The sequence below is a fragment of the Lutjanus erythropterus genome, chromosome 22, assembly GCF_056507025.1.
Source record: "Lutjanus erythropterus isolate fLutEry1 chromosome 22, fLutEry1.hap2, whole genome shotgun sequence".
Classification (NCBI taxonomy): domain Eukaryota; kingdom Metazoa; phylum Chordata; class Actinopteri; order Lutjaniformes; family Lutjanidae; genus Lutjanus; species Lutjanus erythropterus.
In genome coordinates this window covers 26,707,357-26,721,587 of record NC_139338.1, presented here as the reverse complement: position 1 = coordinate 26,721,587, position 14,231 = coordinate 26,707,357, and the positions used below count along the sequence as shown (strand labels likewise).

At 37.9% G+C, this 14,231-nt stretch overlaps 1 long non-coding RNA gene across 1 annotated transcript in view; it reads left to right on the top strand.

The window, feature by feature from the left end:
- The first annotated feature begins 4,601 nt into the window (after positions 1-4,601).
- The window catches only part of LOC146307032 (uncharacterized), a 25,256-nt gene continuing 15,626 nt past the window's right edge, over positions 4,602-14,231 (top strand). Inside the window, exons 1-3 of the long non-coding RNA XR_014768971.1 lie at positions 4,602-4,816; positions 6,220-6,264; positions 7,373-7,431. This is a non-coding gene — a long non-coding RNA (uncharacterized LOC146307032). The remainder of the gene's footprint in view (positions 4,817-6,219; positions 6,265-7,372; positions 7,432-14,231) is intronic.

The following is a 14,231-nucleotide window of genomic DNA, read 5'->3' as shown; positions in this document are numbered from 1 at the left end:
GACAAATTGTGATCCGATCGCTCAAACCACATGCCGAGGTGTTTCCGGGACGCATTTGCAGTGTAAATGCTAGTGCATCCTTGGTCACCTTGAAGGACCACCTGCATTACTGATGTCATGTACCTAAGCAAAAGTACGTATTTATTTGCACGCCAGCAGTACACAAGAAACACGGATGCTCTGCCTCAATTGTGTGATGTACAGAGTTTCTTAATGGGCAGATAGCTTCACTTGTTGCTTGAGTAACTCCGGATGCCAACTTTTTACTGTTGGAGCAGAAGCATGTAGTCAATCGTGCGCCAACAGTACACAAAACATACTGTCTGATGTCCTCCGGCTGCTCTGCCTCAACTCTGTGATTTATGGATTTTCCTAATGGATACATGGCTTTACTGCTGCTAACTTCTTTTAGCTGCCATTAGCTTGGTTAGCTCTGAAAGTATCAACCCTATTAGCTGTGGATGCCATTTTTTTTCCCCAGGAGAGCAAAGTCATGACCAGCCCTATTCTGACTCCCGATTGGCTAGTTCTCATTGCCTTCGCTAGTTTGAGTCGTTTGGGTTGGTTAGGTTTAAGGGGTCTGACTGGTTAGGGTAAGCTAACCAGAGGCAGAGTAGGGCAGGTCATACCTTGCCACACTGGGAAAAAAAAAACGATCGTGGCCTGGACTGCGAGCTCGATCAGTGGAGTGTTGGTGTTTACACCACTAGCACAGAAACTTAGACCACCAGGGGGAGGAGGTTTAATGGAGCACATTCAGTTTTATTTAAGATTTAAAGCAAATACGACCACTAGCTGATGGAAACTAATGTTACAGTTGGCAGCAGTTAAAATCAGAGTTGAGGCAAAGCATCCGGAGGACATCAGAGGGCAAACCAGCAAACATTTTCTCCATGATCCAGCCCCCTGAAACACAGTTTTCTCAGCCTAATTCTTGTCTTGTTTGTGGCTTGTAAACAGTAAATGTATCTAATTCAAATTCAAAGCAACGCATTTGATCTTTGCAAACATTAATGATGCTTATTTGCATATAGAGCATAAGGTAGATACAAAAATCTGGATCTCTCCTAACAGTTTATTGTCCTCCTTGTCCATGTGGTACATTTTGAATGCACAAAATCAAACAAAATTGAATATTTTTCACATTAATGTTTTGTTTGAGAACTTTGTGCGAATGATGGTCACACAGCACCTGCACGTTTCATGGATATGAAGTCATCATTCTGCTCATTAAATGTTCCGTGAAGTTTATTTAATCAGAAGTAGACTAGTATAATTTAGTTTCTTAAACTGCTTCAGTGTCAGTGCCTCCATACTTTCAAGACTTACTCTTAAAAGATCCATTAAGCAGAGTGAGCGAAAATACTCATTACATAAAACATGATGATTTATATTACCAACCACTCCGTAAACGAGTGAATCGTGGACCAAGTTATTAGAAGAAGTAGAGCAGTCTTTGGGTTTAAGTGCCGTTACACACCTGAAGTGTAAAATTAACTCATTTGTCTCGTCCTGTCCTTCATATTAATCATCGTCACCATGGAGTCATCATATATCTACATTATTCTTTGCCTTCTGAGCCCAGACGACGTGCTTTATGTAGAGCTTGAGTTAATATCAAAGATTAAATATGCAGTTTGTAAGCTGGATGATGGACCCCTCACCTCGCCTTGTGTGGGAAGAGGTTTCTTTGCTTTTTTTTTTTTTTTTTTTTTTTTTTTTTGCTGTGATTCCTCTGAGGTTTCAAGTCTTACAAACTGCATCTTTAAGTTCTGAAGCAATATGACCTTAAGGCTGGTGCTGCATCTTTGTACTCCCGTCTCCTTAAACTGTGGATGGACACACTGCAAGGTTCTTACTAGAGTTTGGCACCAGACAACCTCCAGATACACAAGACTGAAATAAACACATCTTAGAGGGTTTTTCAATTATTATTTTTCACTCCTCATGAGCTTTTTCCTGTGGGCATTTCTGTCTCAGAAATTTGATTTTGAAAGCCACTTTGGTGCCAAATTACTTCAAGAAACTATCGTGTGTGTTGTAGCGTGTGGACTGTAAATTGAGTTGTGTGTTTGACGAGTGTAGAATTAAGAAATAAGGGGAACAACCATTTGTGTATTAAATGATCTGGTGGTACTTTTATAAAAGAAAACTGTTGAAATGTGAAATTTTTTTTTGTTTTCAGTGCCGGTTTCACCAGCTTCTCAAAGCAAACTGCCACATTTGCTTTTCGATGTCCAGATGGTGTCTCACATTTTTGTTGCTCAATCCTCACTCACTCTACAAATGTAGTTTATTAATTGTAAAATATAAAACATCTGAGTCTCTATCTCTGTTCCTCCGCCCACACTAGCTGCTTTCTGCCTTCTTTTTGCCACCGGCGAGTGCCTTAAAGAGTAGAAGTGAAAGTAGATTTGGAAGTAAAAGCCAAAAAAAATAAATAAATAAAAGGTGTCTAGAGGCACATACACGTTTAGAGTAGGTTTACTGCACGTTTGTGGTTCTTAACTGGAAGATCACGAAGGAAGACGAGAGATGAAGAGGGCGAAGTTGGTACGGTCACGTGTTTTTGTTTTGGTGACAACTGTAATAAACGATTAAAAAGTTTCACCTCAGTGTCAAGCATACTTAAAAAAACTGACACATAATTGAGTGCAGGTAAAACTAATTATGCTGCTGCCTTCAGGTTGCGTTTACCGTTCACAAGAAGGGTCCATGAACGCCTCCCTTGTGGTATTCACAACCTCGTAAGTGGTCGTAAGTTGCATTTGAAGGCAGTGTATGTTAGGTGCCGGTTGCACCAGCTGTTCAAGAGTTCAAACTTTAGCGTTGACTTCCTGTGTTGTAATTACAAGTTCACAAGTTCTATTTGAAGGCAGTATATGAATAGTTGGTGCAACCCAATGCTGTCATGTCTCTGCGCCAAATACAGTCCTGGATCCAGAATGTGGTTAGCCTAGCTTAGCATAAGAGCATAATTTTCCCAGTTCAGTAACAGATGCCATTTATTTTAGAACGTGAATAGAGAACAAGAATGCATCGGCTTTTCCGGCAACTGATAACAGAAATCCATTTCAGTTACAGATGCTAACGGAACAGACGCTAGCTAGGACGCAGGGGGCAGAACTTCCGTTTTCAATAGCTGAATGTAAAATCCAAGATGGCGGATTATTTATGCCTCACTTATCTATGGCTCTGCAGCAACTCATGTGCCCGTGTACTTCATCATTTCATGCAGACATTTGCAATTAGCACACTTCTAAATAGCATAAAAAATAAAGAAAATTTAGCTACTTTTCCACTCGCTAAGACGTTTTTAAAGTCTTTTCCACTCATCTTTTTGGGGAAATATTGAGATTTAACACAAATATTTGTCCACAATTAATTTACAAACCACTGACGTAACGTACTGCATTGTGCATGATCGATGGTGGAAAATGTATTTGGCACAAAACCTGTGATAAAACATCTACATTATCTGTATATCCACCACGTTCCAGAAGAGTTTAGTAAATATTATAAGGATGTGAATGTGATGTTTAGTTGAGTGGTTTTCACAGGTACAGGGAAGCGTGGATGAAGGATCAGCACAGGGAATTGAGCCTTTCGCTGTAAAGTAGATTTATTCGTCCGCTGTGTGTTTTAAATGACGTAAAATTGAAGCGTGTTTGACAAATATTGTTTTACGAGGCACAAGTAAACAACGGTTTTGAGAGATTTTGAATGTTACACAGAAAATTTGCCCACCGGTACAGATGTTGTTAAGCAACATCACGAGGGTTAAATGTGTTTATACCATTGTATAACAGTTTGTACATCAACTACAACTTTCCCATTGTTTATTCTTGTAACATCATCGTAGGAAATCAATGGTTTGGATGGACTGGATAGGCTTTTGAAACAGACAGAAACAGCACTACCAGTAACCAGGAACCAACTGGTCTGGACTGGACTGGAGCCCAAATCGGTGACTCTTCTGAGGAAGTGGAGAAGTGGGCAGAAAATCCAGATCTAAGATGTCCAAATATCCAATAAAAGATGTTTATACAAATAGAAAGTCGTCTCCTTTTTGTTTTGGTGTCTTTCATCTTTGAGTCCACAAGGACAAAATGATGAAAAAACTTAAGATTTATTTTTATACTAATGTTGTATTTTTATACTATGTACTCTAAAGCCAGACTGATACTGGATTTTTGGGGTTGATTAACATAATTAAAAAAAAAATACATAGATAGATATATCTGCCAATGTTCTCTGAATATAAAGTATAGAACTGAGGAAGGATATTTTAACAACAAACTTCATTGTCCAGAATGACGTCAGGGAACTGAAACTTTCACTGGAATGTTTTTATTAGTATAAATAACTATAAAATTAAAATAAAACACAAATAAAACAATAAAAATTACACAGAATATACTCAACTTGAATTACGACAAGTGGTTTAATTTACATAAAATGTTGCCTATAACAATAAATAAATGAAACAATCTACATCATGTTCTGTTTGCTGCACATCGGATTGACACCGCCGACCACTGGGTGGCAGCAGAGAAACAGTGTTCCGTTTTACATCCGGCATTGAATACGTCAGAGTGACGTGTTGTCGAGCAGCGTGTGAACAGCGTTTTGCAGCGGTTTAACGGCGCCAGCTGTAAACTTCAGTTAAGTTGCTAAAACTAGCTTCTTTTGGAAGAAGATTATCTCAAAAATGCGCCTGAATCTGATCAATCGATCGATCGATCAGTCAGAGGAAGATTATGAAGTCAGCAGCTCAGGAAACGCTGGACGCTGTGAGCAGGTGATCATCAGACAGGTGAGCAGAGGCGGAAGTAAAACACTCCACCACAAATTCAAGTCCTGCATTTAAAACCGTAGCTGAAGTAAAGTATGTAAGTATTATTAAATGCACAAGTACGTTTAATTAACTTCTATTGAAGTACAGTACTTGAGTAAATGTACTTAGTTACATTCCCAGGCAGGGCAGTTCACTTTAAAATCAAGAATTTAAAAAATGTAGTGCTGTTTATCCAGCTACTTTTTTTTTCTTTGGTTTGAGCTGCAGCGTTTTTTGTTTTTTGTTTTTTAGATGTTTGCCTTCTTTCCAGTATAATGGGACCAGATGACACTCAGCAAAAAATAAATAAATAAACAAAAAACCCGGTTACCAAAGATAATCCACAGACCTTGTCATGAACAGTTTCATGGAGGAACTACTTTCTTTCTACTGTTTTTTCTTTCTTCTGCAGAAAGAAAATAGTTCCTGCTTAAAACTTTTTACATTAAGTTCTGAGGATTATCTTGCATAACCAGGACATCTCTATGGCTAATAAAACTCTGCAGCTCACATCAAAATAATCCAGATGGATAAACAGCGCTGCAGGCCAGAATGTAAATTAAAAAATGCTTTTGATTTTGGGATGAACTCTTCCTTTTAATATGCATGAGACTTTCATATAATGAATGTTTGCAAAGACAGAGAAATGTAATTATTGAAGTTTGAATTGAGAAACATTGCGGTTTGTTTGTTGATGTCAGGGTCGGTAACAGTATGTATATTTCTGCATATTCATCCAGTTATATTTTCTCCAGAAGTCAGACATAAACAGCTTCTTCAACCATCGCTGGGCTTTTTATTTCTGCAGAATTTTGGCCTGAAGTGTTGTTCTGTCCGACACACCGGGGTTAAACTAATAACAAAAACTTTCACTTTGAAATATTAATATTTAAATGCTGTTAAACCAATTAAAAAACAGAGCAGAGCTTCAGAGGATTCATCAGGTTTCTTGTCTGGATGTTTCACAGCAGAAAAACCTAAACTGACAAACACACTCAGACAGCCCGAGGCGAGGACACACACACACACACACACACACACACACACACACACACACACACACACACACACACACACTGAGAGTGGAGCCTCCTGTTTATGATTCATACAAACTGATCGTTCAAGGATCTCTGCTCTCACATCCCCCATTAAACTCCTCCACAGAGATGCGGCTCTGCAGAACACAGGTGGTCCAAGAGAAAAATATATTATTAATGAGTATTTGTTTGTTTTGAATCACGATTTGTGTCGAATTAGCATCAGTTAGAGCTGCAGCCGAGAGAATTTATGAGGAAAAAGGACAAACAACTGATTAAAATCTTATTTAAAGTAATACACATGTATACCAGCACTGATTTCTTGTATTTTTTTTTTTTTTACAGAACTTAAACCTAACGTGGACAGACATGAAGATGTTTCACCAGTTTGTAAGTATTTGTACTTCTATTTTTACTACGTAGTTTTCTTGTGATATTTATAGTTAACTCTGAAGTGTTTAAATTTGATTTTACTTCAGCAAAACTTTAAAAATCTGATTATCAGTCAGTCAATAATCTTTATGTTGAGAGATAAATATGTGACAACGCTGCCTCCCTGTGGTCTTTAACAAGAACTACACTTTTAAACAGCAGCAGATCTTTTTTCTTTCTTTTTTCTTTTCTTCTTTACTTCTGTCTTTAATCAAACTGAGCTCCTCCTTTCTGTTTCTGAAGCATGAAGCTCAAACGGCTCAGACAGCAGAGAAAAGGCTGATCAGACGTCCTGAAAAATTCAGGACCGTCCTGATTTATAAGCATTCGTCCTGAAAATTAACTGTTACTGCAACAGATAATATGAACACATAAAAATATTCTGATCTATTCTGATTCCTGCTTGTAGTTTGTAAAAATGTGCTTTTATTTAGCAAAAAAGTGTTTATTGGTGTGTTTTGTTTATTGCACTGATTAACACAATCATAAGCTTGACAAAGAGTGGAGCCACTGCAGGAGGAATTTATTATTTTATTAAAAACTAAAAATGACAGTTGTAGCTGCTAAAATGATATTTAAAATGATATAACTCACCTGTCACCTGTGCATCATGGTTAATCCTCAGAATCTGCTGAGCTTCATGATATTTAATATTTTTAATCCTTCTGATGGGTCAGACATTTGTCCCCCCAGTTCCTCCGTCCCAAATTTCACCCGTTCTCGTCTGGTCGACCAAAAATATAAACATCTGTTGTCTAAAAATTATGAGGAAGACACCAAGTGTGTTGTCAGCCAATCACAGAGCAGGGATGCAGAATCTCCAAACAGTGGAAGTGAATGGTGACCAGTTTTCAAGTTTTTTATCAGTATCATTGGTGATTGGTTTTATCTAATCATCAGACACTGAATCTATTACTGCTCTCTGTCCAGAGGGGGGCAGTATGGGCACGTTTAAAGAAGTTTTCTTCCTCGTTGGTTCAAAGTGTTTGAGGAAATGTTTAAATCTGTTTTAATAAATGTTGGATGATATATGATCTGTAATCTTATGTTTTTACTTTATAAACAGGAAAAAGGACAAAAAAAGGAAAAATTGTCTCCAGGAAGAACAGACTCCTCCCACTATGAGTAAGTACTTTACAAAGTGTTTCTATTTAATGCTTCTTCTCCATGGTAGCGACAGCCATGGCTCATGGGTATTGTAGTTTTCAAATGGAAAAACGGGCTACATGACTGAATTTGATTTTAATATTTAATTGGTTGTGTTTACGTGACCCCCGGAAATGACTCTGCGGGCGGCAGTTCGGGCAGTGCAGTTGGCAAGGCTACATGGCGGCGCTGGAACCATAGACATATATATATATATATACGTATACCGTACAGATAGATGTATGTATGTATGTATGTATGTTCATCAGTGCCCCCCTGTACAGATAGATATATGTATGTATGTATGTTCATCAGTGGCCGCCCTGTACAGATAGATGTATGTATGTATGTATGTATGTATGTATGTATGTATGTATGTATGTTCATCAGTGCCCCCCCTGTACAGATAGATGTATGTATGTATGTTCAGCAGTGGCCCCCCTGTACAGATGTATGTATGTATGTATGTATGTATGTTCATCAGAGGCCCCCATGTACATATAGATGTATGTACGTATGTATGTATGTATGTATGTATGTATGTTCATCAGTGGCCCCTCTGTACAGATGTATGTATGTATGTATGTATGTATGTATGTATGTTCATCAGTGCCCCCCGTCTTCAGATAGATGTATGTATGTATGTATGTATGCATGTATGTATGTATGTATGTTCATCAGTGGCCCCCCTGTACAGATGTATGTATGTATGTATGTATGTTCATCAGCGGCCCCCCTGTACAGATGTATGTATGTATGTATGTATGCATGTATGTATGTTCATCATTGGTCCCCTTGTACAGATGCATGTATGTATATATGTATGTATGTATGTATGTTCATCATTGGCCCCCCTGTACAGATGTATGTATGTATGTTGATCACTGGCCCCCCTGTACAGATGTATGTATGTATGTATGTATGTATGTATGTATGTTCATCAGTGGCCCCCCCATACAGATAGATGTATGTATGTATGTATGTATGTATGTTCATCACTGCCCCCGTACAGATAGATGTATGTATGTATGTATGTATGTATATATGTATGTATGTTCATCAGTGGCCCCGCCATACAGATGTATGTATGTATGTATGTATTTATGTATGTATGTTCGTATATATGTATGTTCATCAGTGGCCCCGCTGTACAGATGTATGTATGTATGTTCATCACTGCTCCCCCTGTACAGATGTATGTATGTATGTATGTATGTATGTATGTATGTATGTATGTATGTTCATCAGTGGCCCCCCTGTACAGATGTATGTATATGTATGTATGTATGTATGTATGTATGTATGTTCATCAGTGGCCCCCCTGTACAGATGTATGTATATGTATGTATGTATGTATGTTCATCAGTGGTCCCCCTGTACAGATGTATGTATGTATGTATGTATGTATGTATGTATGTATGTATGTATGTATGTATGTATGTATGTATGTATGTATGTTCATCAGTGCCACCCTGTACAGATCGATGTATAGATGTATGTATGCATGTATGTTCATCGGTGCCCCCCACCGTACAGATGTATGTATGTATGTATGTATGTATGTATGTATGTTCATCAGTGGCCCCGCTGTACAGATGTATGTATGTATGTATGTATGTATGTTCATCATTGGTCCCCCTGTACAGATGCATGTATGTATGTATGTATGTATGTATGTTCATCAGTGGTCCCCCTGTACAGATGTATGTATGTATGTATGTATGTATGTATGTATGTTCATCATTGTTCCCCCTGTACAGATAGATGTATGTATGTATGTATGTATATATGTATGTATGTTCATCACTGGTCCCCCTGTACAGATGTATGTATGTATGTATGTATGTTCATCACTGGTCCCCCTGTACAGATGTATGTATGTATGTATGTATGTATGTATGTATGTATGTTCATCAGTGGCCCTGCTGTACAAATGTATGTATGTATGTATGTATGTTCATCATTGGTCCCCCTGTACAGATAGATGTATGTATGTATGTATGTATGTATGTATGTATGTATATTCAACAGTGGTCCCCCTGTACAGATGTATGTATGTATGTATGTATTTATGTATGTATGTATGGTCATCAGTGCCCCCCTGTACAGATAGATGTATGTATGTATGTATGTATGTATGTATGTTCATCCGTGGCCCCCCTGTACAGATAGATGTATGTATGTATGTTCATCAGTGGCCCCCCTGTACAGATGTATGTATGTACGTATGTATGTATGTATGTATGTATGTTCATCAGTGGCCCCTCTGTACAGATGTATGTATGTATGTATGTATGTATGTATGTATGTATGTTCATCAGTGGCCCCTCTGTACAGATGTATGTATGTATGTATGTATGTATGTATGTATGTCCGTATATATGTATGTATGTATGTATGTATGTATGTATGTATGTATGTATGTTCATCAGTGCCCGCCCGTACAGATGTATGTATGTATGTATGTATGTATGTATGTTCATCAGAGGCCCACATGTACAGATAGATGTATGTATGTATGTATGTATGTATGTATTTATGTATGTTCATCAGTGGCCCCTCTGTACAGATGTATGTATGTATGTATGTATGTATGTATGTATGTATGTATGTTCATCAGTGCCCCCCCTCTACAGATAGATGTATGTATGTATGTATGTATGTATGTTCATCAGTGCCCCCCCTGTACAGATGTATGTATGTATGTATGTATGTATGTTCATCACTGGTCCCCCTGTACAGATGTATGTATGAATGTATGTATGTATGTATGTATGTATGTATGTATGTATGTATGTATGTATGTATGTTCATCAGTGGCCCTGCTGTACAAATGTATGTATGTATGTATGTATGTTCATCATTGGTCCCCCTGTACAGATAGATGTATGTATGTATGTATGTATGTATGTATGTTCATCAGTGGTCCCCCTGTACAGATGTATGTATGTATGTATGTATGTATGTATGTATGTATGTCTGTATGTATGGTCATCAGTGCCCCCCTGTACAGATAGATGTATGTATGTATGTATGTGTATGTATGTATGTATGTATGTATGTTCATCAGTGGCCGGCCCATACAGATAGGTGTATGTATGTATGTATGTATGTATGTATGTTCATCAGTGCCCCCCTGTACAGATAGATATATGTATGTATGTATGTTCATCAGTGGCCCCCCCATACAGATAGATGTATGTATGTATGTATGTATGTATGTATGTATGTATGTTCATTCATCAGTGCCCCCCCGTACAGATAGATGTATGTATGTATGTATGTATGTTCGTCAGTGGCGCCCCTGTACAGATAGATTTATGTATGTATGTATGTATGTATGTATGTATATATGTTCATCAGTGCCCCCTGTACAGATAGATGTATAGATGTATGTATGTATGTATGTATGTATGTATGTATGTATGTATGTATGTATGTATGTTCATCAGTGCCCCCCCCATACAGATAGATGTATGTATGAATGTATGTATGTTCATCAGTGCCCCCCCTGTACCGATAGATGTATGTATGTATGTAGGTGTATGTATGTATGTTCATCAGTGCCCCCCTGTAAAAGTAGATATATGTATGTATGTATGTTCATCAGTGGCCCCCCCATACAGATAGATGTATGTATGTATGTATGTATGTATGTATGTATGTATGTTCATTCATCAGTGCCCCCCCGTACAGATAGATGTATGTATGTATGTATGTATGTGTATGTATGTATGTATGTTCGTCAGTGGCGCCCCTGTACAGATAGATTTATGTATGTATGTATGTATGTATGTATGTTCATCAGTGGCCCCCCCATACAGATAGATGTATGTATGTATGTATGTATGTTCATCAGTGCCCCCCCTGTACCGATAGATGTATGTATGTATGTAGGTGTATGTATGTATGTATGTTCATCAGTGGCACCCCTGTACAGATAGATTTATGTATGTATGTATGTATGTATATATGTTCATCAGTGCCCCCTGTACAGATAGATGTATAGATGTATGTATGTATGTATGTATGTATGTTCATCAGTGGCCCCCCCATACAGATGTATGTATGTATGTATGTTCATCAGTGCCCCCCTGTACAGATAGATGTATGTATGTATGTGTGTATGTATGTATGTTCATCACTGGCCCATCTGTACAGATGTATGTATGTATGTATGTATGTATGTTCATCAGTGGCCCCCCTGTACAGATGTATGTATGTATGTTCATCATTGCCCCCCTGTACAGATGTATGTATGTATGTATGTATGTATGTATGTATGTATGTTCATCACTGGCCCATCTGTACAGATGTATGTATGTATGTATGTATGTATGTATGTTCATCATTGGCCCCCCTGTACAGATGTATATATGTATGTATGTATGTTCATTATTGGCCCCCTGTACAGATGTATGTATGTATGTATGTATGTATGTATGTATGTATGTATGTATGTTCATCACTGGCCCCTCTGTACAGATGTATGTATGTATGTTCATCAGTAGCCCCCCTGTACAGATAGATGTATGTATGTATGTATGTATGTATGTATGTATGTATATTCATCAGTGGTCCCCCTGTACAGATGTATGTATATATGTATGTATTTATGTATGTATGTATGGTCATCAGTGCCCCCCTGTACAGATAGATGTATGTATGTATGTATGTATGTATGTATGTTCATCCGTGGCCCCCCTGTACAGATAGATGTATGTATGTATGTTCATCAGTGGCCCCCCTGTACAGATGTATGTATGTACGTATGTATGCATGTATGTATGTATGTTCATCAGTGGCCCCTCTGTACAGATGTATGTATGTATGTATGTATGTATGTATGTATGTATGTATGTTCATCAGTGGCCCCTCTGTACAGATGTATGTATGTATGTATGTATGTATGTATGTATGTCCGTATATATGTATGTATGTATGTATGTATGTATGTATGTATGTATGTATGTTCATCAGTGCCCGCCCGTACAGATGTATGTATGTATGTATGTATGTATGTATGTTCATCAGAGGCCCACATGTACAGATAGATGTATGTATGTATGTATGTATGTATGTATTTATGTATGTTCATCAGTGGCCCCTCTGTACAGATGTATGTATGTATGTATGTATGTATGTATGTATGTATGTATGTTCATCAGTGCCCCCCCTCTACAGATAGATGTATGTATGTATGTATGTATGTATGTTCATCAGTGCCCCCCCTGTACAGATGTATGTATGTATGTATGTATGTATGTTCATCACTGGTCCCCCTGTACAGATGTATGTATGAATGTATGTATGTATGTATGTATGTATGTATGTATGTATGTATGTATGTATGTTCATCAGTGGCCCTGCTGTACAAATGTATGTATGTATGTATGTATGTTCATCATTGGTCCCCCTGTACAGATAGATGTATGTATGTATGTATGTATGTATGTATGTTCATCAGTGGTCCCCCTGTACAGATGTATGTATGTATGTATGTATGTATGTATGTATGTATGTCTGTATGTATGGTCATCAGTGCCCCCCTGTACAGATAGATGTATGTATGTATGTATGTGTATGTATGTATGTATGTATGTATGTTCATCAGTGGCCGGCCCATACAGATAGGTGTATGTATGTATGTATGTATGTATGTATGTTCATCAGTGCCCCCCTGTACAGATAGATATATGTATGTATGTATGTTCATCAGTGGCCCCCCCATACAGATAGATGTATGTATGTATGTATGTATGTATGTATGTATGTATGTATGTATGTTCATTCATCAGTGCCCCCCCGTACAGATAGATGTATGTATGTATGTATGTATGTATGTTCGTCAGTGGCGCCCCTGTACAGATAGATTTATGTATGTATGTATGTATGTATGTATATATGTTCATCAGTGCCCCCTGTACAGATAGATGTATAGATGTATGTATGTATGTATGTATGTATGTATGTATGTATGTATGTATGTATGTTCATCAGTGCCCCCCCCATACAGATGTATGTATGTATGAATGTATGTATGTTCATCAGTGCCCCCCCTGTACCGATAGATGTATGTATGTATGTAGGTGTATGTATGTATGTTCATCAGTGCCCCCCTGTAAAAGTAGATATATGTATGTATGTATGTTCATCAGTGGCCCCCCCATACAGATAGATGTATGTATGTATGTATGTATGTATGTATGTATGTATGTTCATTCATCAGTGCCCCCCCGTACAGATAGATGTATGTATGTATGTATGTATGTGTATGTATGTATGTATGTTCGTCAGTGGCGCCCCTGTACAGATAGATTTATGTATGTATGTATGTATGTATGTATGTTCATCAGTGGCCCCCCCATACAGATAGATGTATGTATGTATGTATGTATGTTCATCAGTGCCCCCCCTGTACCGATAGATGTATGTATGTATGTAGGTGTATGTATGTATGTATGTTCATCAGTGGCACCCCTGTACAGATAGATTTATGTATGTATGTATGTATGTATATATGTTCATCAGTGCCCCCTGTACAGATAGATGTATAGATGTATGTATGTATGTATGTATGTATGTTCATCAGTGGCCCCCCCATACAGATGTATGTATGTATGTATGTTCATCAGTGCCCCCCTGTACAGATAGATGTATGTATGTATGTGTGTATGTATGTATGTTCATCACTGGCCCATCTGTACAGATGTATGTATGTATGTATGTATGTATGTTCATCAGTGGCCCCCCTGTACAGATGTATGTATGTATGTTCA